General features: G+C 45.4%; 4 long non-coding RNA genes across 4 annotated transcripts; 2 read left to right on the forward strand and 2 right to left on the reverse strand.

Moving 5' to 3' along the window:
* Positions 1-320: 320 nt before the first annotated feature.
* LOC138241162 (uncharacterized) lies at positions 321-3,538 on the forward strand. The gene is made up of 2 exons (XR_011190352.1): positions 321-636; positions 1,993-3,538. It is a non-coding gene; the product is annotated as an uncharacterized lncRNA (long non-coding RNA).
* A 1,078-nt stretch (positions 3,539-4,616) lies between these two features.
* LOC138241164 (uncharacterized) lies at positions 4,617-5,696 on the reverse strand. Its single transcript, XR_011190354.1, has 2 exons — positions 5,612-5,696; positions 4,617-4,716 (listed from the first exon to the last, which is right to left on the reverse strand). It is a non-coding gene; the product is annotated as an uncharacterized lncRNA (long non-coding RNA).
* A 9,625-nt stretch (positions 5,697-15,321) lies between these two features.
* On the forward strand, positions 15,322-18,393 carry LOC138241165 (uncharacterized). The gene is made up of 2 exons (XR_011190355.1): positions 15,322-15,485; positions 16,848-18,393. It is a non-coding gene; the product is annotated as an uncharacterized lncRNA (long non-coding RNA).
* A 325-nt stretch (positions 18,394-18,718) lies between these two features.
* On the reverse strand, positions 18,719-24,823 carry LOC138241166 (uncharacterized). Its single transcript, XR_011190356.1, has 3 exons — positions 23,930-24,823; positions 23,347-23,844; positions 18,719-19,575 (listed from the first exon to the last, which is right to left on the reverse strand). It is a non-coding gene; the product is annotated as an uncharacterized lncRNA (long non-coding RNA).
* Positions 24,824-25,449: the final 626 nt, after the last annotated feature.

Consider the following 25,449-nt stretch of genomic DNA (forward strand, 5'->3'; position numbering starts at 1 on the left):
TTTTCCTTAGCCGGCAGTCCGGATCCAGTGGAAGGCCGATCCACTCCGGGTTTTCCGTAGCCGGCAGTCCGGATCCAGTGGAAGGCCGATCCACTCCGGGTTTTCCGTAGCCGGCAGTCCGGATCCAGTGGAAGGCCGATCCACTCCGGGTTTTTTTAAAACGTAACAAATGTATTTCCGATTTCAAGTCTTTCCGATAGCGCTTTGAGACTCAGCTCCGTGTATCTCGGGTTTTCCGTAGCCGGAAGTCCGGATCCAGTTGAAGGCCGATCCACTCCGGGTTTTCCGTAGCCGGAAGTCCGGGTCCGGTGGAAGGCTGATCCACTCCGGGTTTTCCGTAGCCGGAAGTCCGGATCCAGTGGAATCGGTCTGTCGCTGTGCTCGGTGTGGTTCCGCTCTCTGCTCGTCAAGCACTGCGGGCTCCTGGAAACCTGGCCTTCAGGGCAGAGAGTTATTAGTGAACTCCAGACACCGCTGGAGAGTGTGTTTACCGGCGAGTCGGCTCACGCTGCTGATCAATTCGACCTCCTTGTGTTTTCTTCTTCCTTTATCGTGCAATAATATAAATCCTTTACGATGCACGCAAGACTACATGACCGATCACCGGAGTACATTATACAGTCAAATAAAGATAAGGTACGCACAGCTTTCATGTTGTGATACTTAGACATGGTTTGGAGACGTTCCCTCGTGTGTATTTTGAATTATTCAAATGCGTGTCGCTTCAATTTGGAAGCGCATAATTTCAGTGCATGAGCTTACCTGTTATATTGGGCGAGATTTCACACGGATAATCAAACAAGAACGAGTTTGCCCTGGAATCCATTCCACTGCCCAACCTGAAAGTCAGAGCATGAGAACGGACGGATTGTATGGCGATTTTGGAGTTGCTCGACCACATCAAGTAGGCGAAAAGTACACTCTGCTACTACGACATACGGTCTAATTATTCAATTTTCGATTATTTCTCATCTTTAGGCTATTTCTACATCTAATAACGAGCAAGTATAATGATTAAGCCAATGATACATTATATTTTAGATTCGGTTCAGCAGTATTGAGCAGTAAAATAACATCAATTTGTCTACAGGAAATGTCAGAATTAGAAGCCTTCTTTACACCATTTTACCGATCTGTTCAGAGTGTTTTAACAACAGAAAAAACAAAAACAAACGTAAGGTTTATGGGCTGCTTTGAGATAGACAATTATCATCTATATTACTTTTAAATCTATGCACACTGTGTATCTTTACCGGGTCGATTCAATGTACAATTTTGTACTGACGCCTTAACCTTATTATTCATACAAAATCTGTTTGACAATAGTCATGTTTGATTCCACTCACTTTCCCCAAAGAGGTGCTCCAAAATAGTTTGACAAGATATTGTGAGATTGCGAGAGGGATCTGAAGTATTTATTAGTACAAGTATAACTCAATTGTTTTCCTTGTAGTCTAATAAAGGTTGTAAATTCTTCCATAGTTTCTGATGGGCTACTGTTAGTTTCTTAAAAGCATCAATACCTAGTTCCTGAATGATTAAATTAGGGAAACATACATCACCTACTTTGCTTAATTTTGTAAATAATACTGTCGGTATCGGTATTAGATGCTCTAAACCCTGTAGCATTTAGGCCTCCTTCTGCCCGTGTTTGACAAATAGCAACCATGAATAAAGTTTTTTTTTATTTTACTAAGGTAGAGAACATCAAATCACAAAATCACCTTTTTGAAAATCTTAATACCAAGATATTTAATCACATCTTTTACATGTATAATACGTACGGAGCAGACACTTTCCAACAGCCACCAGTTCACTTTTCTGATATGTAAAGAAAGACCAGATACAGAGGAAATGACTTGTAAATGCATTTAATTGCTTTGTCCACCTCTGTGTGCTTTCTCAGAGAGAGAGAGTTGTATCCTCAGCCAATTGGGAACACCTGTCATCTCTTTATCCTGTACTTGAATACCCTGAAACTATTTGTTATAGGGGCGTAAGCAGTGGGAAGAGGAGTGGGCTCGTGTCGAATTGCCTTACCCGTTCCCAATCTGCAGGAGGTCCCACGACGGCAGGTAGCTGCTCCAGTCGCTGGAGCTCAGTTCGCTGTCGAGGGAGGACGAGGGCTCTGGCTCGGGGGAATCACGGCTCCACAGCTCCTACCTGTTGCAGAGTGTTTCTGCCCTCCCGATGGCCTCTGTGTTTTAGAAGGATCTGTCTCTTTTCGCTTGCTTACACCACAGGTTTCATCAACGATAGTGTGCATCCTGAAGCAGTGAGTTATCGGTCTTATTTCTACTGAGAAACAGTTCAAGCACTCACAAAACAATAACCAGGAGACGGTGTATGAAAAAGAATTGTAAGACTTGCAGAGTAGATTTGAATAGACAGTGGACGTCACACTGCGTGCTTGAATATCAGAGATTCAATTCATTCTTTCCTGTAGGTTAACTTCCTGTTTGACATTGTTCCGCTGTCACTTCTTCACAAACTCATAACTCGCCGTGTTCAATTTTGTGTTGAGTTACAGGAACCTCAGCATCAGATGAAATCCTCTTCAGCGCCCCAGGGAGACTGGGGGACTTGCCAGATTTTCAGCTTTATCACTGGGTCCTTTGGCTCAGGGCTGTTGAGCAAAGTGCTCCCCTCTGCTGGAGAGCCACAGGGGCACTACAGAGCGGCCTCGTGTTCCCTGCTCCTGCCCGTGCCTGTGGACGGCCAGTGTGACCGCGCGCGAGACAAAGTAGTGCATTCGTGGTGTAAATACAGAATGTTCACTAGCTGACTGAGGAAAGTTACAGAGACGGGAGTATACGTTCTGAAATAATGTGAACCACTGTTACTACACACAGACAGACTACTTAAAAATCATGTGGCTTTTTAAGGTCATTTTGTCTGCCTAAAGTACGTTAGATTTGTCACAGCAAAGAGTTTGAATACTTACAGAATGCAGCAGCTAGAATTGTTACTTGGAGCAGAAAGAATGACCACATAACCCCCATACTTCTCTCTCTTCATTGGCTTCCTCTCAGGTACAGGGCGGACTTCAAACTCCTTCTACTTACTTACAAGGCTCTCAGAGGTCAGGCACCTGTCCTGCCTCGCAGGGATCCTGCAGAGGAGAAATACTGTCTGTCATGGGCTGGGCACCATGTGAGTTGAATGCTGCATCAGTGCCATGGATCCAAGAGGGGCATCATGGATACAGCTGTCGTTTAGGAGGATTCTGCTGGTCTGCAGAGACCTGCGTGGGGTACTGACATACAGATAACGTGATGGATGGATGGATTAATACCCGCATTCATTTCTTTCTTTTTTTTAATGATATAATGTTAGCATGCCCAAAGGGGTTGGGCAGCCAGTTGACCTTGGACCCCTAGAGGATTTTATTCTCCTTACTGAGTCTTTGGTTCCTTTCCTCCATTGTCTTCAGTTCTGTATTCACAAAATGTATATTTACCTGCATTGTTAAGCGCCTTGGGGCAACCTTGTTGTGAAAGGTGCTATATGAAAATAAATTGAATTGAATGGAATGACAGAGTCACGGCTTTTCCAGTTTCCTCTCCTATTATCTTCTTTATCTGCACTCTAAAACACAGTGAAACCTTGAACCTTTCAACTGGACCACTGCCGTTCTACATCACAATGACTCTAACTAGGACGGAGACTTGAATGGGATGAAAAAGGAAAAGGCATTATTTGCAGGAAGAAATTAAACTGTTCCACCTGATCACTTGCTAAACAAAGTGATTCACTGGAGTGGAGGCGGTGAAAGCTTTGTGAATCAACTTACAAAAGGAAACATGTAAGAAACGTGGCTCCCATATTTAACCCTTGAAAAATCTATGAGTGTTATGTGGAGGTGAAAGTATTGTTCAATTATTCTAATAAAGCTCACTCAACTAAGACCCAGAAAAGTACCAGAGTATTCTCACCTAAGAGGAAATACTAACAAGTAGGATGCTAAAATGAAAAGCATTAAAAAGTGAATGATCTTCAGTAGCTGAAATGATTATTGAGCTCTGGGTCACAGTGCTCCTGAAAAAAAATCAAATTTCAGCAGACACCCAAGGACAGCAGGTGAGCACCATGCTGAGCCAGTGTATAAGTGTATGAATCACAGTTTCAAGGAGCTTTTTTCAGTTTCGTTCCACTGATCGGCCAACACGGGGGGAACTTCAGTCTTACTCGCCCTATTGCATTAAGAAACTGTACAACATTCTCCAATCAGAACTTGCGACCTCACCTAACGAAAAGCAATTTGCGTAGCAGGGAAAGAGTGGACTCCCACTGGGGATTTTTGTTTTTCATCCCGATGGTGATGTGCACTATATAGAACGTTGCTGGACCCATGTGCAATTGGTGTCATTTCTAATCTAGAGGTCAAAGCTATGAAACTTTCAAAGAGATGGAAGATCTCTTGCGAGACACCAATTCACAGAAGGGGCTGATGAGATCTTTGCTTAAAGTCTCATTGTGCTGCACTATTTCATTTTTCAGTGGGCACGAAAATCATCTCAGTGACGGACTAAACAGGCCTCTCGCAAAGACTCGGGAACGGACACAGACCTTATCATCTCTGCTCCTCGGGAAGCGTGCAGAGATCACATTAGATGTGTTGCTCAAGCTCTTTATTGTCACGTACAGTAAACCCAGCAGTGTGGTCAGTGCGGGATGTGTTCTGTCCTGACGGCAGGGTCAGCAGCCAGAGGAGACCTGAAACACAAGACGGAGAGGTAAGACATTGATTCCGACAGAGAGAGCTTTCACACCGGATTACTGACAAGAGGAGCAATAAGAGAAGAGTTGTAAAGACACGCCGAAGAGAATATTCTCATCTAAGAGGAAATATTAACAAGTAGGATGTTAAAATGAAAAGCATTAAAAACTGCATGATCTTCAGTAGTGAAATGATTACTGAGCTCTGGGTCACGGACAGCAGGGGAGTGAATGAGTTGTTTATTTTGTTTCCTGTGAATTATGTAGAATTCACAACGTGTTCCATTTGTACAGGAAAACCATTGCGAGCAGATTCACTTCTCCTGCGCCGGAATGAATGATTTCCATCTTCACTCTAGGGTACTGTACTTTATAGCACTGTATTGTATTCTGCATATATGTCTGTTATGTATACATTTTCTTTCTCACTTTGTCTCTCTGTCCATTTGTATCAGTTTGTTGGAGAGCACCATCACACCAGCATCACAACATTTATTCTACTGCCTTATTAAGCAAATGTCTCTACTAAATTCTTTTTATATATAAAACATTTTTTGGCATGATATACACAAATGGCTAATTATACTTTCTGATTATATTTCCATCTTAGAACTGAAGCATTTCTCTCCTGCAGTTTGAGGTTGTTAAATAGAAAACTGGATCAGTCCAGGGCCGAATCTTCTCCCTCTCTTACACTCTCTTACATTCGTTCACGAATGATCACAAGAGCAAACACATAGACTGGCTTCTCACAAAGTGTGTCGATGACACAGTCCCGGTCAGCTTACTAAAGGACCCAGAAAATCACCACGGGCCAGTCTGAACAGTTTCACGGAATGGTCTGTTGACTTCTCTTTGATGTTTCATGTTACAAGAGCAAAACAATACTCACTGATTTGAGGATAATTGCGCCATCCCTCCAGCCTACTGAAATGAGCCGTCAGACTGCAGAAGCTGTCAGTGACTACAGGTCCTTGGGACTGGTCAGAGAAACCTGAGATGAGACAAACGTTGTGAGACCATTTATAAGCTTGTGACCTCAAATTAAAACGGAAGTCAGACATTTTCAAAGGGGGCAACACTGCGGCACAGTGGTTAGCATCGCTGCCTCATAGCACCGGGGCCCTGGGTTTGATTCCAGGGGTGCTGTCTGTGTGGAGTCTGCATGTTTGTTCATACAAACAGAAACTTCAAACAACAAACCCCAACAAGAAATCTGTGCACACTTGGACTCCTGCTGCAGCTGAGGAGCTGTCACGCACACACCTCCTGTGTGGGAAGTGTTGGCCGTAGGACGTGTTGTTCACAGAGAGAAAAAATACACCATAGCAAGTCAGCACTCAAACAAACCAAAAGGCCAGTTTTATTGAAGTTGACGCAGCTGGCCACACAAACACTCACTGGGTCTCTTCACCAGGTATCCACACAGACAGCACCCCAGGAAAGCAGACCCATGAGAACAGGGGCAGAGCATGCAGACTCCACACAGACAGCACCCCATGAACAGGACCCATGAGAACACGGGCAGAGCATGCAAACTCCACACAGACAGCAGCCCAGGAACTAAATCCAGGCTCCCAGCCCCCAGCAGTGGATTGCCACCCACTGCGCCGCCGTCTCTCACCTCCACTTGCAGATCATGACGCGACCGGAGACCGGAGACTCCTCACTCCTGCAGTAACACACACCCAAGCAGGAGGAGGCGCCGACGGACTCGCTCATGGTGCAGTGAGCCCAGCGGTGTGAGGCTGGTGTCCAGCGCTGATGTGTCCCTGATAGTCCTGTCCCACAGCCTGCGAGTCACCGTTTCTTCCACAAAATACTCCAGCCAGCGCTTTTTAGACTAAAGTTTCTTAAATTTCTGTTTCTCTCGCAGATTAGATTAAAAAAGCCGCCTGTTGACCTGCTGGAGGTCAGACCCGCTCCGGCAACAACTACTGCAGCTCCGTTGCCCCGGCAACCCCGTTTTATTTAACAAAGTAAAATAAACACAGGAGAAAAGTTTGCAAACAAGACAAGAGAGCTCAGAAACCCACAGACACGACGGCAGTGGGTTTTGTTTCTGTGTCGAGTTGATAAACCAGGCAGGACGAGCGCTGCAAACACACTAGAGTACACATAACACAATCAGGGGTACACAAGACTCCCGCTTTTTACACAAACAGGTTCAACAGGTCAATAAAGAGCAGGTCGGCACAGCTGTCATGATGTCTCATTTACAAAGAGTCTGAAGATTTGCTCGTCTCTTTCCAGAGCAGCTTCACTCCGGAGAGCAAGAAACAGCTCCTGCCGAGTCCGTCTTGTAAGACAGACATAGAAATCCGCGACACGGTAAATACACTGACATTGTATAATTAATTCTGATGCTCAATCAAATCTGCGGAACACGTGCGGAGCGCAGTCCAGAACACTATAAAGACTACATTTCCCACAAGCCCTGTGGCGACTTCCCTTTGACGTAATCGAGTCGCGTCTTTTTATTTTTAATTATAACAACAATACATGCTATAAAAACAAGAATACATATAACACAGAGTATAGTCAGGGGCACATACGATAATACGTGTACATGTTATGGAAAAAGATTAAACAAGTAATCTTGTTTAATAGTAAACAAAAGCAGATAAGGTCCGTACATGTTTCAAATTGTCTGTACAGACGCATTTACATCCGTTTTAAAGTGTTTAAACATGGGTCTCCTCTCACAGCATTTCGTTAATTATTATATCGTGGAAGTATCATATTTGTTTAAATACAAAGATATTTTCATATTACTTTCAATAGGTTTAAAATGTAGTATTATTAAACTTCTTTAAAAGTAATGTCAATATTAGTTTCCTTCTTTACGTTATCTTTCAGAGTTGCTGTCACAAACGTCACAGTTATCATCTGTATTGATTTTCAATCTCTGCACAACGAGGATCTGTACGGAGGCGCTATTGGACTCGCCGCCATAGACTCGTGTATCTCTGTCGCCGCCCAGTGGACATTTTTCGAAAGTGCAGTTCGTTTTAACTTTTTATTGTAGCAATAAAAATAGATACAATACAAACAAGAGTATATTTATAGCACATCAATAATACCATCAGGGGTACATAGTATAATATATTTACACTTCTGAAAAAAAGATTAAACCAGGTGAATAAAGATAAGGGCTGATATAGTCTGTAAATACACTTTTACATCTATTTAAAATGTTCTAACGAAGCTGCCTGAGGAAAGAACTTACTGTTTTGTTGACATGAATCAGAGATTGTGACTCTGCCTTTAGCTTCCCATTCCTTCCAAACAATTTCAATTTCACACCTCTGGTTGTGCCAGAGGGTCCCCAGCACTGCTGTCACCTCTTCTGTACTCCTCCTATGCTAACAGCTGTGTATCTACTGCTGACTCCGTGTTAGGAATCAAGACTCCAGATGATCCCACCCAAATAAAAAAAAAATTCTGGAGTGGAAGGAGGTCTCTGCTTTAGTCGGCTGGTGCCGTGAAAACAACCTCTAACTCTATATAACTCCAACTGCCTGTGTCTCAGGAAGCCCTGGTCCGTTTGTAATGGAAAGCCGTTGAGAGCACTAGAATGACTGATTTCCATCTTCACTCTAGGTCACTGTGCTGAACAGCACATTACTGTATTCTGCATATGATATGTCTGTTACTTACACCTTTTCTTTCTCACTTTGTCTCCCTGTCCGTTTGGATCAGGTATTTGGAGAGCACCACCACACCAGCCAAACTACCCAAACAGTTGCTTAGGCACTCAAGTGGACTCGATCAAATTAAACTTTCCAACCTAAACAGGAAAATGACAGTTTAAATGGATTCTACTGCCTTATTAATCATATTTCTCTTCTAAATTCTTTTAAAATAAAAACAAATATGTCTGACATGATACACACAAATAGCTATTTTTATACTTTCTGGTTATATTTCAATCTTATAAATGAAGCATTTCTTTCCTGCGGTTTGAGGTTGTTAAAGAGAAAGACCCCATGTTATCACAACCCCCTTTACAGGCTGGTGAAAGAGGTGAAATGAGGTAGCGGAGGTGTAATTGAGTCGGACAGCAAACTCTCACCTGCTGCTTGCCAGGACAGGAATCTTACAAAGGTCCCCTCCTCCCAGGAGGGTCACAGTAACAATGATGATGAGTAACACGAATGATTACAGTTCAGGGCCCCAGCACTGCCACCCACTAAAATAAACATGACACACAAGAGAACCCATAAGACAGTCATAGAAATCCATGACACGATAAACACGCTGAAATGGTACAATAGAATTAATTCTGATGTTCAATCAAATCACCGAAACACGTGGGCAGTGCGGGCCAGAGAACTACAGAAACTACATTACCCATACGCCCTGTGGGCGACTTCCTTCTGACGTCATCGACTCGCGCCTTTTGAATGTTATTTTAAATTTTGGTTTATTGCATTTATTTTGTATTTTGTATCCATGTACAATACATTCATTCATTACTCTTGTTTGCAATGCAATGTATTCTTTGCTGTTGAAAATGCGTAAATATTTTTAAAATTAAAATAACTTATTAATACCAACATTACTAACGGTATTTTAATTAAAAAAAACTTTCGGTGAAATTTTGCTGAATGACCACCAAGCGGCGCCATTGGCACATTATTGTAAGAATAATCATTTCTAAGAAATTTTCCAGTTTAATTCCACTGACCGGCCATCAGAGGGGCACTTTACTCGTCCTGCTGCTTCTGTTGAATTAATAATTGCTTAAATTATTGTCTGGTTAAATTGTCTGGTGGTAAGTATTTGTAATATAGGATTGCTCATGTCTGATCTGGAACCCGAGATGGAAGTTTAACATGTGTGATTCACTGAGGTGGAGGGGTGGGAAATGACTGAAAGAAGTCTTGCCATGCTGTATTATTAATAGTAGTAGCAGTATTGTCATATTAACACAAATCCTCAGACTCACTAACATCTCCAATAGAACGACAATCTCACACATCAAATATTAGAGGACCCTTCCTTTATACCTAAAAGCTTTCAGTTGTTGGACAATGAAAAGAGTGCTTGCAGGAATCTAATTACTGTTGTTATAAACTCATTACAAGCTAATTGTCTCATTTCTTTTTTTTCTTTCTTCTCAGCAGCAAATAAACCCATTACTTGATCCCTTACATTTCAAAACGCTCTGTATCAAACCAACAAATCGTTCATAAATTTAAACCATGTTTTTGAGAAACTAGCCTTAAAATCAAAATGACTACATTCATATGAAACACACTCAGAAACAATATCAAATGGTTTGATACAGAGTGCAGAAACAACTGAAGAGAACTACCAGAACTAAAACAACACCACACCACTCTGACCTGCGCCTCAGATACTGTGAGATGGTTAGACACTACATGCACACCCTAAAGAAGATAAGCACATACACAAACAGACAACTCTCAGACCACAAAAGGCCTGTAGCCAAGACACAGTCAACAACGCTTGATCCAACTGCAGCTCAGACCTCCAGCAAAGCCTGCTCAAACTCCCCAACCTCGTCCTGACGGCCGGCTGTTTCCCTGAGGCCTGGAATCAAGGACTGATCACGCCCGTCTGTAAGAATGGAGACAGACTCGACCCCAACAGGTACCGGAGCTTCAGTGTGAACAGTAACCTGGGGAAGGAACTCTGTCGTAACTTGAATATCTGATAACCGGCCCTCCTTACTGAGCACAATGTCCTGCATTAGAGTCAGACTGGCTTCCTACCAAACCGCCACACATCCCATCACATTCACACCTGGGCTCTGATGGCCCATCTGGACCAAGAACAGCAGAGCCTGGCACTGCTGGAGCAGCACTGTCAGACCTGGGCACTGCCAGCCCATCTGGACCCAGAACAGCAGAGCCTGGCACTACTGGAGCAGCACTGTCAGACCTGGTCACTGCCAGCCCATCTGGACCCAGAACAGCAGAGCCTGGCACTGCTGGAGCAGGACTGTCACATCTGGGCACTGCCAGCCAAACTGGACCCAGAACAGCAGAGCCTGGCACTACTGGGGCAGGACTGTCAGACTTGGGCACTGCCAGCCCATCTGGACCCAGAACAGAAGAGCCTGGCACCGCTGGAGCAGGAGTGTTAGACCTTGGACATTGGAGCACACATCCAGCTACACATATCTCGGTCTCACCATCAGCTCTTCTGGGAGTTTTGACCTGGCAGTGAAGGCACTGAGGGAGAAGGCACTCAGGGCTTTCTACGCAATAAGAAGGAGGCTCTTCAATGTCAACCCACCAACAAGAATTTGACTCCAAATATCTGAAAGTGTAATCCAACCCATTGCCCTATACGGCAGTGAAGTGTGGGGTCCCCTCACAGACCAGGAGTACACTCTGTAGAAACTCCTCCTTGCGCATAGAAAAACAGCTAACCACTAGGCCACCACTAGGCCCTGCTGATCCCAGAGTACAGCTGGTCTTGACACCAGTCAGTCTCAGGACAGCACAGCTACAGCAACACCAATCACAATCATCCAAATGCGGAGGGGACTGCAGTCCAGAGAAACCCAGCATTTGACAAGGACTGGAGGCCATTTCGCACCACAACTGTAGAACAGGATTCTTTCTGCACACCCAGTACTGGGGGCTGTGTCGGAGGCTCCTCACCAGAAGAGACTTGCATTCCTGTTGGCTCCTCTCGTTCTGTGATGATTTTAGACGTCGAATCGGGCAGGAGGCAGGCGCTCTTCGGGAGCTCTCGTCCCGTGCTATAACTCGGACCACGCGATGGCACAATTGCTTCCTACATACAAACAGAAACTTCAAACAACAAACCCCAACAAGAAATCTGTGCACACTTGGACTCCTGCTTCAGCTGAGGAGCTGTCACACACACACCTCCTGTGTGGGTAGTGTTGGCCGTAGGACCTGTTGTTCACAGAGAGAAAAAATACACCATAGCAAGTCAGCACTCAAACAAACCAAAAGGCCAGTTTTATTGAAGTTGACGCAGCTGGCCACTCAAACACTCACTGCGTCTCTTCACCAGGTATCAGAAACAAAATAAAGGAACAATCTTTTTATCATATCCACTCGCACCTTGCTCTCATTTCCAGACTCCTAACTCACCACTCCCAACAAACCCCAGTGCTCACAACACCCTTTAAATAGGATTTGGCCCGTACCACTATGGATACAATAGGTGTAAAACAGAAAATTCACAAGACAAACAACACATAGCACAGCAGTCCGGACTACTTGGACACACAATAACATGAAACCCTTAACAATTCACAGGACAGATATTCATCAGATCTTCTATAGCTAGTTGCCATTTTTCGCAATAACATTAGGCTCAATTACAAAAGAAAATCCCCTCAGATACATCTTGATCACTCTCTACCAGATAACACATTTTACAGCAGGTCTGAAATACAAAGGATCTCCAACGACCTTGTCCATGGCAGTCTCGCAACTCGTCCAAATAATTCACATCCTGGGGATGAGCTATTGTCCCCCACTCAACTGGAGTGCCACACCCACTCACACTCAATCTCTCCCAAAGACTTGATGCCGTTTACAAGTCTTGAGAATGCCCTGTGAAGCAAAGAACAGGATGTGTTAAGGCTATTCAAAAAGCAAAACTGTAAAAAGGCAGCAGGACCTGACTGTGTATCTCCAGCCACACTACAGCACTGTGCTGGCCAACTCGCTCCAATCTTTACAGACGTTTTTAAGCAATCATTGTCCCAGTGCACAGTGCCAGACTGCTTCAAATCTTCTGTTATTGTTCCTGTTCCAAAAAAGGACACAAGAACCTGCCTTAATGCCTACAGACCCGTCGCACTAACGTCAGAACTGGCGCGTCTTCCCAACACGTTCCTGTCACAGTGAGGTGACCCCTCAAACAAGAATTATTTCCTGCCTCATATATGACTACGGCACCTAGCAATGCAAACAGGGTGCCAGGGCCCCTCTCCAGTACCACAGGTTCTGTTGATCTCCCAGATCCACCAATGCCCACACAGACCAGCGACAAGCATGTGTATCGTATCAGTGACCTTTTTATTTTCTATCCACATTCACCATCAGCCAAAGACACAACGAAAACAGCAGCAACAAAAGGTCCTTCCAAGGGTCATAATGAATCCAGAGGGACGGCAGTCTTTTCTGTCAAGTACCGAAGAGTGGCCACTCGAACGATTCTTCTTCGTACCTGTAAAGTCTTTGATGGCCCCAGTGAACGAGAGGCCGGTCCCATTTCCCCAGACTCCGTTCAGGTTCCACTAGAAATCCTCCCGCGAACTGTATTCCATTCCCCTCAGTTTGGAGCGGTTAGCCGGGCCGGTTTCTCGCTCCTTGCCTTCAGGTATTAAAAGTCTCTGTACAGTACCTCTGTTCCGATGCCACTGTCTCCCGTGGTCGTCAATCGGTCCTTGCCTCCGTGAACTCGCGCTCCGCAGCTTCCCTTGTGCTGCCTGTGTCGTCTCCCGGGTCTAGTGGGAATCGGGAGCGCGCTCCGTTCCGGCTCAGATGGTTTTATTCCTCCCCTCAGCCCATCTCCCTCAGGGGGTTTTCCACTGTCCCTGTCAGAAAGGGGCTTGCCCAGTATTTTACCAGGAGGAAGCTTGTGTGGCTGAAGAGTGTGAGAGTGCCGAGCTTAGGTGTTATGGGCCCTTATCACTTCTTTGTTCACTCTCCGGGTCGGAGAAACCTGAAAAAAGACAAACGTTGTGAGACCATTTATAAGCTTGGTGACCTCGAATTAAAAAGAACAATAGCAACACTGTTCTACAAACCTTTCATTGAAAGGGTTTTCAAACACTGTCCCACTTGCTGGTTTGGCAACATCAGTAGCTGGAATTGAATATGCAGCCATTAGTCTGCCTGGCAAAAAACAACCGGTCTCTCCAGTGGTCTGCATACAAGTGAACACACAAACCCCATACTATTGAAACCCCCTTTAGGGCACACTCACACCACAACACAATCGACCCGACAGACTCACCAACACTGGACTGCAGAAGCGGCAGGAAACCCTTGAGAACATGAGCAGAGCATGCAAACTCCACACAGACAGCACTCCAGGAAACCAGACACATGAGAACATGTGCAGAGCATGTGCGCCGTCTCTCAGCCTTTCACCTCCACATGCAGATCAGGACGCGACCGGAGACCGGAGACTCCTCACTCCTGCAGCAACACACCCCAGCAGGAGGAGGCGCCGACGGACTCGCTCATGGTGCAGTGAGCCCAGCGGTGTGAGGCTGGTGTCCAGCGCTGATATTTACCGACAGCCTGCGACTCACCGTTTCTTCCTTTTCTTCTGCATAATGTCCACAAAATACTCCAGCCAGCGCTTTTTAGACTAACGTTTCTGCTTTGCTCGCTGATTAGATTACAAAAGCCGACTGTTTACCTCCTAGAGGTCAGATCGCAACAACTTCTGCAGCACCGTTTCCCCGGCAACCACGTTTTATTGACAAAGTAAAATAAACACAGGAGAAAAGTTTGCAAACAAGACGGGAGCTAAGAAACACGAGGACAGTGGGTTTGCTTTATGTGCCGGGTCGATTAACCAGCGCCGCAGACACGTGAAATACAAGAAAACATACACACAAGGGAACACATAAGAGAGACAAAGAAATACAAGACACGATAAATACGCTGAAATTGTATTAATATAATTCATTCTAATGTTCAATCAAATCAGCGAAACACATGGGCAGGGCAGCCCAGTGAACTACAGAGACTACATTACCCATAAGCCCTGTGGGCGACAACATTTTGACGTCATCGACTCGCGTCTTATGTATTTTTATGAGACCAAAAACTACAAGAAAACGTAACGTAGCAGTCGTATTGTCAGGGTACATGCAATAATTCATGTACATTTTATGGAAAAAAAAAGTTTCAACATGGTAAATGCAGATAAGGCCCGTCCATGCTTCAACGTTCTTACAACACAGAAACAGACACATTTCAGAAAGACATTCTGAAATAAAATGTCTTTACATCCGTCTTAAACTGTTCAAACACGGTCTCCTCTCACACCATTCCCTTAATAATTATGTTGCGCAAGTATAATAATGTTTTAAAATACAAACGATATTTTCATCTTCCTTTCAATGGGATTAAAATGTAACAAATGTATTTCTTTCCGATTTCAAGTCTTTCCGATAGCGCTTTGAGACTCAGCTCCGTGGACTCGTGTATCTCTGTCGCCACCCAGTGGACATTTCTCGGAAGTGTCACCGCCCGCCGGAATTCGGAAAAGTCCCGGGACTGAAGCTGTGTGACTGGACAAGAGCCTGTCTCCCGCCTCCTGCTGAAATCTCAGCGCCGATTGGACAAAAGCTACATCACAGTCCGGATCCAGTGGAAGGCCGATCCACTCCGGGTTTTCCGTAGCCGGCAGTCCGGATCCAGTGAAAGGCCGATCCAATCCGGGTTTTCCGTAGCCGGCAGTCCGGATCCAGTGGAAGGCCGATCCACTCCGGGTTTTCCGTAGCCGGAAGTCCGGATCCGGTGGAAGGCTGATCCACTCCGGGTTTTCCGTAGCCGGAAGTCCGGATCCGGTGGAAGGCCGATCCACTCCGGGTTTTCCGTAGCCGGAAGTCCGGGTCCGGTGGAAAGGCCGATCCACTCCGGGTTTTTCGTAGCCGGAAGTCCGGGTCCGGTGCAAAGGCTGATCCACTCCGGGTTTTCCGTAGCCGGAAGTCCGGATCCTTTACGATGCACGCAAGACTACGTTACAGATCACCGGAGTACATTATACAGTCAAATAAAGATAAGGTACGGACAGCTTTCATGTTGTGATACTTAGACATGGTTTGGAGACGTTCCCTCGTGTGTATTTTGAATTATTCAAATGCGTGTCGCTTTAATTTGGAAGCGCATCATTTTAGTGCATGAGCTTACCTGTTATATTGGGCGAGATTTCACACGGATAATCAAACAAGAACGAGTTTGCCCTGGAATCCAGTCCACTGCCCAACCTGAAAGTCAGAGCATGAGAACGGACGGATTGTATGGCGATTGTGGTGTTGCTCGACCAGATCAAGTAGGCGAGAAGTACAATCTGCTACTACGACATACGGTCTAATTATTCAATTTTCGATTATTTCTCATCTTTAGGCTATTTATACATCTAATAACGAGCGAGTATAATGATTAAGCCAATGATACATTATATTTTAGATTCGGTTCAGCAGTATTGAGCAGTAAAATAACATCAATTTGTCTACAGGAAATGTCAGAATTAGAAGCCTTCTTTACACCATTTTGCCGATCTGTTCAGAGTGTTTTAACAACAGAACAAAACAAAAACAAACGTAAGGTTTCTGGGCTGCTTTGAGAAAGACAATTATCATCTATATTACTTTTAAATCTATGCACACTGTGTATCTTTACCGGGTCGATTCAATGTACAATTTTGTACTGACGCCTTAACCTTATTATTCATACAAAATCTGTTTGACAATAGTCATGTTTGATTCCACTCACTTTCCCCAAAGAGGTGCTCCAAAATAGTTTGACAAGATATTGTGAGATTGCGAGAGGGATCTGAAGTATTTATTAGTACAAGTATAACTAAATTGTTTTCCTTGTAGTCTAATAAAGGTTGTAAATTCTTCCATAGTTTCTGAAGGGCTACTGTTAGTTTCTTAAAAGCATCAATACCTAGTTCCTGAATGATTAAATTAGGGAAACATACATCACCTACTTTGCTTAATTTTGTAAATAATACTGTCGGTATCGGTATTAGATGCTCTAAACCCTGTAGCATTTAGGCCTCCTTCTGCCCGTGTTTGACAAATAGCAACCATGAATAAAGTTTTTTTTTATTTTATTTTACTAAGGTAGAGAACATCAAATCACAAAATCACCTTTTTGAAAGTCTTAATACCAAGATATTTAATCACATCTTTTACATGTATATTACGTACGGAGCAGACACTTTCCAACAGCCACCAGTTCACTTTTCTGATATGTAAAGAAAGACCAGATACAGAGGAAATGACTTGTAAATGCATTTAATTGCTTTGTCCACCTCTGTGTGCTTTCTCAGAGAGAGAGAGTTGTATCCTCAGCCAATTGGGAACACCTGTCATCTCTTTATCCTGTACTTGAATACCCTGAAACTATTTGTTATAGGGGCGTAAGCAGTGGGAAGAGGAGTGGGCTCGTGTCGAATTGCCTTACCCGTTCCCAATCTGCAGGAGGTCCCACGACGGCAGGTAGCTGCTCCAGTCGCTGGAGCTCAGTTCGCTGTCGAGGGAGGACGAGGGCTCTGGCTCGGGGGAATCACGGCTCCACAGCTCCTACCTGTTGCAGAGTGTTTCTGCCCTCCCGATGGCCTCTGTGTTTTAGAAGGATCTGTCTCTTTTCGCTTGCTTACACCACAGGTTTCATCAACGATAGTGTGCATCCTGAAGCAGTGAGTTATCGGTCTTATTTCTACTGAGAAACAGTTCAAGCACTCACAAAACAATAACCAGGAGACGGTGTATGAAAAAGAATTGTAAGACTTGCAGAGTAGATTTGAATAGACAGTGGACGTCACACTGCGTGCTTGAATATCAGAGATTCAATTCATTCTTTCCTGTAGGTTAACTTCCTGTTTGACATTGTTCCGCTGTCACTTCTTCACAAACTCATAACTCGCCGTGTTCAATTTTGTGTTGAGTTACAGGAACCTCAGCATCAGATGAAATCCTCTTCAGCGCCCCAGGGAGACTGGGGGACTTGCCAGATTTTCAGCTTTATCACTGGGTCCTTTGGCTCAGGGCTGTTGAGCAAAGTGCTCCCCTCTGCTGGAGAGCCACAGGGGCACTACAGAGCGGCCTCGTGTTCCCTGCTCCTGCCCGTGCCTGTGGACGGCCAGTGTGACCGCGCGCGAGACAAAGTAGTGCATTCGTGGTGTAAATACAGAATGTTCACTAGCTGACTGAGGAAAGTTACAGAGACGGGAGTATACGTTCTGAAATAATGTGAACCACTGTTACTACACACAGACAGACTACTTAAAAATCATGTTGCTTTTTAAGGTCGTTTTGTCTGCCTAAAGTACGTTAGATTTGTCACAGCAAAGAGTTTGAATACTTACAGAATGCAGCAGCTAGAATTGTTACTTGGAGCAGAAAGAATGACCACATAACCCCCATACTTCTCTCTCTTCATTGGCTTCCTCTCAGGTACAGGGCGGACTTCAAACTCCTTCTACTTACTTACAAGGCTCTCAGAGGTCAGGCACCTGTCCTGCCTCGCAGGGATCCTGCAGAGGAGAAATACTGTCTGTCATGGGCTGGGCACCATGTGAGTTGAATGCTGCATCAGTGCCATGGATCCAAGAGGGGCATCATGGATACAGCTGTCGTTTAGGAGGATTCTGCTGGTCTGCAGAGACCTGCGTGGGGTACTGACATACAGATAACGTGATGGATGGATGGATTAATACCCGCATTCATTTCTTTCTTTTTTTTAATGATATAATGTTAGCATGCCCAAAGGGGTTGGGCAGCCAGTTGACCTTGGACCCCTAGAGGATTTTATTCTCCTTACTGAGTCTTTGGTTCCTTTCCTCCATTGTCTTCAGTTCTGTATTCACAAAATGTATATTTACCTGCATTGTTAAGCGCCTTGGGGCAACCTTGTTGTGAAAGGTGCTATATGAAAATAAATTGAATTGAATGGAATGACAGAGTCACGGCTTTTCCAGTTTCCTCTCCTATTATCTTCTTTATCTGCACTCTAAAACACAGTGAAACCTTGAACCTTTCAACTGGACCACTGCCGTTCTACATCACAATGACTCTAACTAGGACGGAGACTTGAATGGGATGAAAAAGGAAAAGGCATTATTTGCAGGAAGAAATTAAACTGTTCCACCTGATCACTTGCTAAACAAAGTGATTCACTGGAGTGGAGGGGGTGAAAGCTTTGTGAATCAACTTACAAAAGGAAACATGTAAGAAACGTAGCTCCCATATTTAACCCTTGAAAAATCTATGTGTCATGTGGAGGTGAAAGTATTGTTCAATTATTCTAATAAAGCTCACTCAACTAAGACCCAGAAAAGTACCAGAGTATTCTCACCTAAGAGGAAATACTAACAAGTAGGATGTTAAAATGAAAAGCATTAAAAACTGAATGATCTTCAGTAGCTGAAATGATTATTGAGCTCTGGGTCACAGTGCTCCTGAAAAAAAATCAAATTTCAGCAGACACCCAAGGTGAGCACCATGCTGAGCCAGTGTATAAGTGTATGAATCACAGTTTCAAGGAGCTTTTTTCAGTTTCGTTCCACTGATCGGCCAACACGGGGGGAACTTCAGTCTTACTCGCCCTATTGCATTAAGAAACTGTACAACATTCTCCAATAAGAACTTGCGACCTCACCTAACGAAAAGCAATTTGCGTAGCAGGGAAAGACTGGACTCCCACTGGGGATTTTTGTTTTTCATCCCGATGGTGATGTGCACTATATAGAACGTTGCTGGACCCATGTGCAATTGGTGTCATTTCTAATCTAGAGGTCAAAGCTGTGAAACTTTCAAAGAGATGGAAGATCTCTTGCGAGACACCAATTCACAGAAGGGGCTAATGAGATCTTTGCTTGAAGTCTCATTGTGCTGCACTATTTCATTTTTCAGTGGGCACGACTCACAGGCATCTAAAATCATCTCAGTGAAGGACTGAACAGGTCTCTCGCAAAGACTCGGGAACGGACACAGACCTAATCATCTCTGCTCCTCGGGAAGCGTGCAGAGATCACATTAGATGTGTTGCTCAAGCTCTTTATGGTCACGTACAGTAAACCCAGCAGTGTGGTCAGTGCGGGATGTGTTCTGTCCTGACGGCAGGGTCAGCAGCCAGAGGAGACCTGAAACACAAGACGGAGAGGTAAGACATTGATTCCGACAGAGAGAGCTTTCACACCGGGTTACTGACAAGAGGAGCAATAAGAGAAGAGTTGTAAAGACACGCCGAAGAGAATATTCTCATCTAAGAGGAAATATTAACAAGTAGGATGTTAAAATGAAAAGCATTAAAAACTGCATGATCTTCAGTAGTGAAATGATTACTGAGCTCTGGGTCACGGACAGCAGGGGAGTGAATGAGTTGTTTATTTTGTTTCCTGTGAATTATGTAGAATTCACAACGTGTTCCATTTGTACAGGAAAACCATTGAGAGCAGATTCACTTCTTCTGCACCAGAATGAATGATTTCCATCTTCACTCTAGGGCACTGTACTTTACAGCACTGTATTGTATTCTGCATATGTGTCTGTTATGTATACATTTTCTTTCTCACTTTGTCTCTCTGTCCATTTGTATCAGTTTGTTGGAGAGCACCATCACACCAGCATCACAACATTTATTCTACTGCCTTATTAAGCAAATGTCTCTCCTAAATTATTTTTATATATAAAACATTTTTTGACATGATATACACAAATGGCTAGTTATACTTTCTGATTATATTTCCATCTTAGAAATGAAGCATTTCTCTCCTGCAGTTTGAGGTTGTTAAATAGAAAACTGGATCACTCCAGGGCCGAATCTTCTCCCTCTCTTACACTCTCTTACATTCGAGTCAGACTGGCTTCCTACCAAACCGCCACACATCCCATCACATTCACACCTGGGCTCTGATGGCCCATCTGGACACAGAACAGCAGAGCCTGGCACTACTGGAGCAGCACTGTCAGACCTGGGCACTGCCAGCCCATCTGGACCCAGAACAGCAGAGCCTGGCACTGCTGGAGCAGGACTGTCAGACCTGGGCACTGCCAGCCCATCTGGACCCAGAACAGCAGAGCCTGGCACTGCTGGAGCAGGACTGTCACACCTGGGCACTGCCAGCCCATCTGGACCCAGAACAGCAGAGCCTGGCGCTGCTGGAGCAGGACTGTCAGACCTGGGCACTGCCAGCCCATCTGGACCCAGAACAGCAGAGCCTGGCACTGCTGGAGCAGGACTGTCAGACCTGGGCACTGCCAGCCCATCTGGACCCAGGACAGCAGAGCCTGGCACTGCTGGAGCAGGACTGTCAGACCTGGGCACTGCAAGTCAATCTGGACAAGACCAGAGTTATGGTTTTCCAGGAGAAAGCCAGACCTCAGGGAAACAGGTACAAATTCACACTGAACAACAACACATTGGAGCACACATCCAGCTACACATATCTCGGTCTCACCATCAGCTCTTCTGGGAGTTTTGACCTGGCAGTGAAGGCACTGAGGGAGAAGGCACTCAGGGCTTTCTACGCAATAAGAAGGAGGCTCTTCAATGTCAACCCACCAACAAGAATTTGGCTCCAAATATCTGAAAGTGTAATCCAACCCATTGCCCTATACGGCAGTGAAGTGTGGGGTCCCCTCACAGACCAGGAGTACACTCTGTAGAAACTCTAATCAATCTGTAGAAACATCCTCCTTGCGCAGAGAAAAATAGCTAACAGCGAGTGCAGGGCTGAATTAGGCCAGTACCCACTATTGATAAACATACAGAACAGAGTAATCAAACACTTGTTACACCTGAGAAATAGAGGCCACAATTCATACCACCACTAGGCCCTGCTGATCCCAGAGTACAGCTGGTCTTGACACCAGTCAGTCTCAGGACAGCACAGCTACAGCAACACCAATCACAATCATCCAAATGCGGAGGGGACTGCAGTCCAGAGAAACCCAGCATTTGACAAGGACTGGAGGCCATTTCGCACCACAACTGTAGAACAGGATTCTTTCTGCACACCCAGTACTGGGGGCTGTGTCGGAGGCTCCTCACCAGAAGAGACTTGCATTCCTGTTGGCTCCTCTCGTTCTGTGATGATTTTAAACGTCGAATCGGGCAGGAGGCAGGGGCTCTTCGGGAGCTCTCGTCGCGTGCTATAACTCGGACCACGCGATGGCACAATTGCTTCCTACATACAAACAGAAACTTCAAACAACAAACCCAACAAGAAATCTGTGCAAACTTGGACTCCTGCTGCAGCTGAGGAGCTGTCACGCACACACCTCCTGTGTGGGTAGTGTTGGCCGTAGGACGTGTTGTTCACAGAGAGAAAAAATACACCATAGCAAGTCAGCACTCAAACAAACCAAAAGGCCAGTTTTATTGAAGTTGACGCAGCTGGCCACTCAAACACTCACTGCGTCTCTTCACCAGGTATCAGAAACAAAATAAAGGAAAAATCTTTTTATCATATCCACTCGCACCTTGCTCTCATTTCCAGACTCCTAACTTACCACTCCCAACAAACCCCAGTGCTGGCAACACCCTTTAAATAGGATTTGGCCCGTGCCACTATGGATACAATAGGTGTAAAACAGAAAATTCACAAGACAAACAACACATAGCACAGCAGGCCGGACTACTTGGACACACAATTACATGAAACCCTTAACAATTCACAGGACAGACTTTCATCAGATCTTCTATACCTAGTTGCCATTTTTCCCAATAACATTAGGCTCTGATAACCTCCCCTCTCAGCATTCCAGCAATGTTATGTTCCTCTAGCTAAGCTTCAGGCATATAACCAGTCTCCTATCTGTTTGCAACCTTTTGACCTTTCTGAGGACCCCTCAGAACAAATAGACACTGGCGTCTCCTCTCATGCAGTGCTGTTAAGACTTAAGCTAGTGGCATCCTACACTATGCTTTGTTCCTTTAGGGCCATTTCTCTAAAAATAGTGTTCTCTACCTTTTGTTTCCCCTCCTGTCCACAGCTGGAACAACTGTTTGCTAACAAAGACTGTTTATCTGTCTGGAAAGGTCTCCAAACTGTTACCAATTACAAAAGAAAATCCCCTCAGATACATCTTGATCACTCTCTACCAGATAACACATTTTACAGCAGGTCTGAAACACAAAGGATCTCCAACGACCTTGTCCATGGCAGTCTCACAGTCTCCAAATAATTCACATCCTGGGGATGAGCTATTGTCCCCCACTCAACTGGAGTGCCACACCCACTCACACTCAATCTCTCACAAAGACTTGACGCCGTTAACAAGTCTTGAGAATGCCCTGTGAAGCAAAGAACAGGATGTGTGAAGGCTATTCAAAAAGCAAAACTGTAAAAAGGCAGCAGGACCTGACTGTGTATCTCCAGCCACACTACAGCACTGTGCTGGCCAACTCGCTCCAATCTTTACAGACGTTTTTAAGCAATCATTGTCCCAGTGCACAGTGCCAGACTGCTTCAAATCTTCTGTTATTGTTCCTGTTCCAAAAAAGGACACAAGAACCTGCCTTAATGCCTACAGACCCGTCGCACTAACGTCAGAACTGGCGCGTCTTCCCAACACGTTTGTGTCACAGTGAGGTGACCCCTCAAACAAGAATTATTTCCTGCCTCATATCTGACTACGGCACCTAGCAATGCAAACAGGATGCTAGGGCCCCTCTACATTATCACAGGTTCTGTTGATCTCCCAGATCCACCAATGCCCACACAGACCAGCGACAAGCATGTGTATCGTATAAGTGACCTTTTTATTTTCTATCCACATTCACCATCAGCCAAAGACACAACGAAAACAGCAGCAACAAAAGGTCCTTCCAAGGGTCATAATGAATGAGGGACGGCAGTCTTTTCTGTCAAGTACCGAAGAGTGGCCACTCGAACGATTCTTCTTCGTACCTGTAAAGTCTTTGATGGCCCCAGTGAACGAGAGGCCGGTCCCATTTCCCCAGACTCCGTTCAGGTTCCACTAGAAATCCTCCCGCGAACTGTATTCCATTCCCCTCAGTTTGGAGCGGCTAGCCGGGCCGGTTTCTCGCTCCTTGCCTTCAGGTATTAAAAGTCTCTGTACAGTACCTTTGTTCCGATGCCACTGTCTCCCGTGGTCGTCAATCGGTCCTTGCCTCCGTGAACTCGCGCTCCGCAGCTTCCCTTGTGCTGCCTGTGTCGTCTCCCGGGTCTGGTGGGAATCGGGAGCGCGCTCCGTTCCGGCTCAGATGGTTTTATTCCTCCCCTCAGCCCATCTCCCTCAGGGGGTTTTCCACTGTCCCTGTCAGAAAGGGGCTTGCCCAGTATTTTACCAGGAGGAAGCTCGTGTGGCTGACGAGTGTGAGAGTGCCGAGCTTAGGTGTTATGGGCCCTTATCACTTCTTTGTTCACTCTCCGGGTCGGAGAAACCTGAAAAGAGACAAACGTTGTGAGACCATTTATAAGCTTGGTGACCTCGAATTAAACAGAACAATAGCAACACTGTTCTACAAACCTTTCATTGAAAGGGTTTTCAAACACTGTCCCACTTGCTGGTTTGGCAACATCAGTAGCTGGAATTGAATATGCAGCCATTAGTCTGCCTGGCAAAAAACAACCGGTCTCTCCAGTGGTCTGCATACAAGTGAACACACAAACCCCATACTATTAAAACCCCCTTTAGGGCACACTCACACCACAACACAATCAACCCGACACACTCACCAACACTGGACTGCAGAAGCGGCAGGAAACCCTTGCGAACATGAGCAGAGCATGCAAACTCCACACAGACAGCACTCCAGGAAACCAGACACATGAGAACATGTGCAGAGCATGTGCGCCGTCTCTCAGCCTTTCACCTCCACATGCAGATCAGGACGCGACCGGAGACCGGAGACTCCTCACTCCTGCAGGAGGAGGCGCCGACGGACTCGCTCAGCCCAGCGCTTACATTTCCCCGACAGTCCTGTCCTACAGCCTGCGACTCACCGCTTCTTCCTTTTCTTCTGCAAAATGTCCACAAAATACTCCAGCCAGCGCCTTTTAGACTAAAGTTTCGGCTTTGCCAGCTGTCTCCCTCCCGGAGGTCAGATCGAAACAACTTCTGCAGCACCGTTTCCCCAGCAACAACGTTTTATTTAACAAAGTAAAATAAACACAGGAGAAAAGTTTGCAAACATGCAGGCAGGATGAGCGCTGCAGACACATGCTGCTGCTCGGGTCCGTCTTGTGAAATAAACAGAATTTTGCACCCCAGGAACTAGATCCACGAGAACATAAGGAGAGCATGCAAACTCCACACACACACAGCACCCCAGAAAACTGGAGCCACGAGAACATGAGCAGAGCATGCAGACTCCACACAGACAGCACCCCAGGAACTAAATCCAGGCTCCCAGCGCTGCCACCCACTGCGCCGCCGTCTCTCACCTCCACTTGCAGATCATGACGCGACCGGAGACCGGAGACTCCTCACTCCTGCAGTAACACACCCCAGCAGGAGGAGGCGCCGACGGACTCGCTCATGGTGCAGTGAGCCCAGCGGTGTGAGGCTGGTGTCCAGCGCTGATGTGTCCCTGATAGTCCTGTCCCACAGCCTGCGAGTCACCGTTTCTTCCACAAAATACTGCAGCCAGCGCTTTTTAGACTAACGTTTCTTAAGTTTCTGTTTTTCTCCCAGATTAGATTAAAAAAGCCCCCTGTTGACCTGCTGGAGGTCAGACCCGCTCCGGCAACAACTACTGCAGCTCCGTTGCCCCGGCAACCACGTTTTATTTAACAAAGTAAAATAAACACAGGAGAAAAGTTTGCAAACAAGACAAGACAGCTCAGAAACCCACAGACACGACGGCAGTGGGTTTTGTTTCTGTGTCGAGTTGATAAACCAGGCAGGACGAGCGCTGCAAACACACTAGAGTGCACATAACACAATCAGGGGTACACAAGACTCCTGCTCTTTACACAAACAGGTTCAACAGGTCAATAAAGAGCAGGTCGGCACAGCTGTCATGATGTCTCATTTACAAAGTCTGA

This window comes from Lepisosteus oculatus, chromosome 9, assembly GCF_040954835.1.
Source record: "Lepisosteus oculatus isolate fLepOcu1 chromosome 9, fLepOcu1.hap2, whole genome shotgun sequence".
Taxonomy (NCBI): domain Eukaryota; kingdom Metazoa; phylum Chordata; class Actinopteri; order Semionotiformes; family Lepisosteidae; genus Lepisosteus; species Lepisosteus oculatus.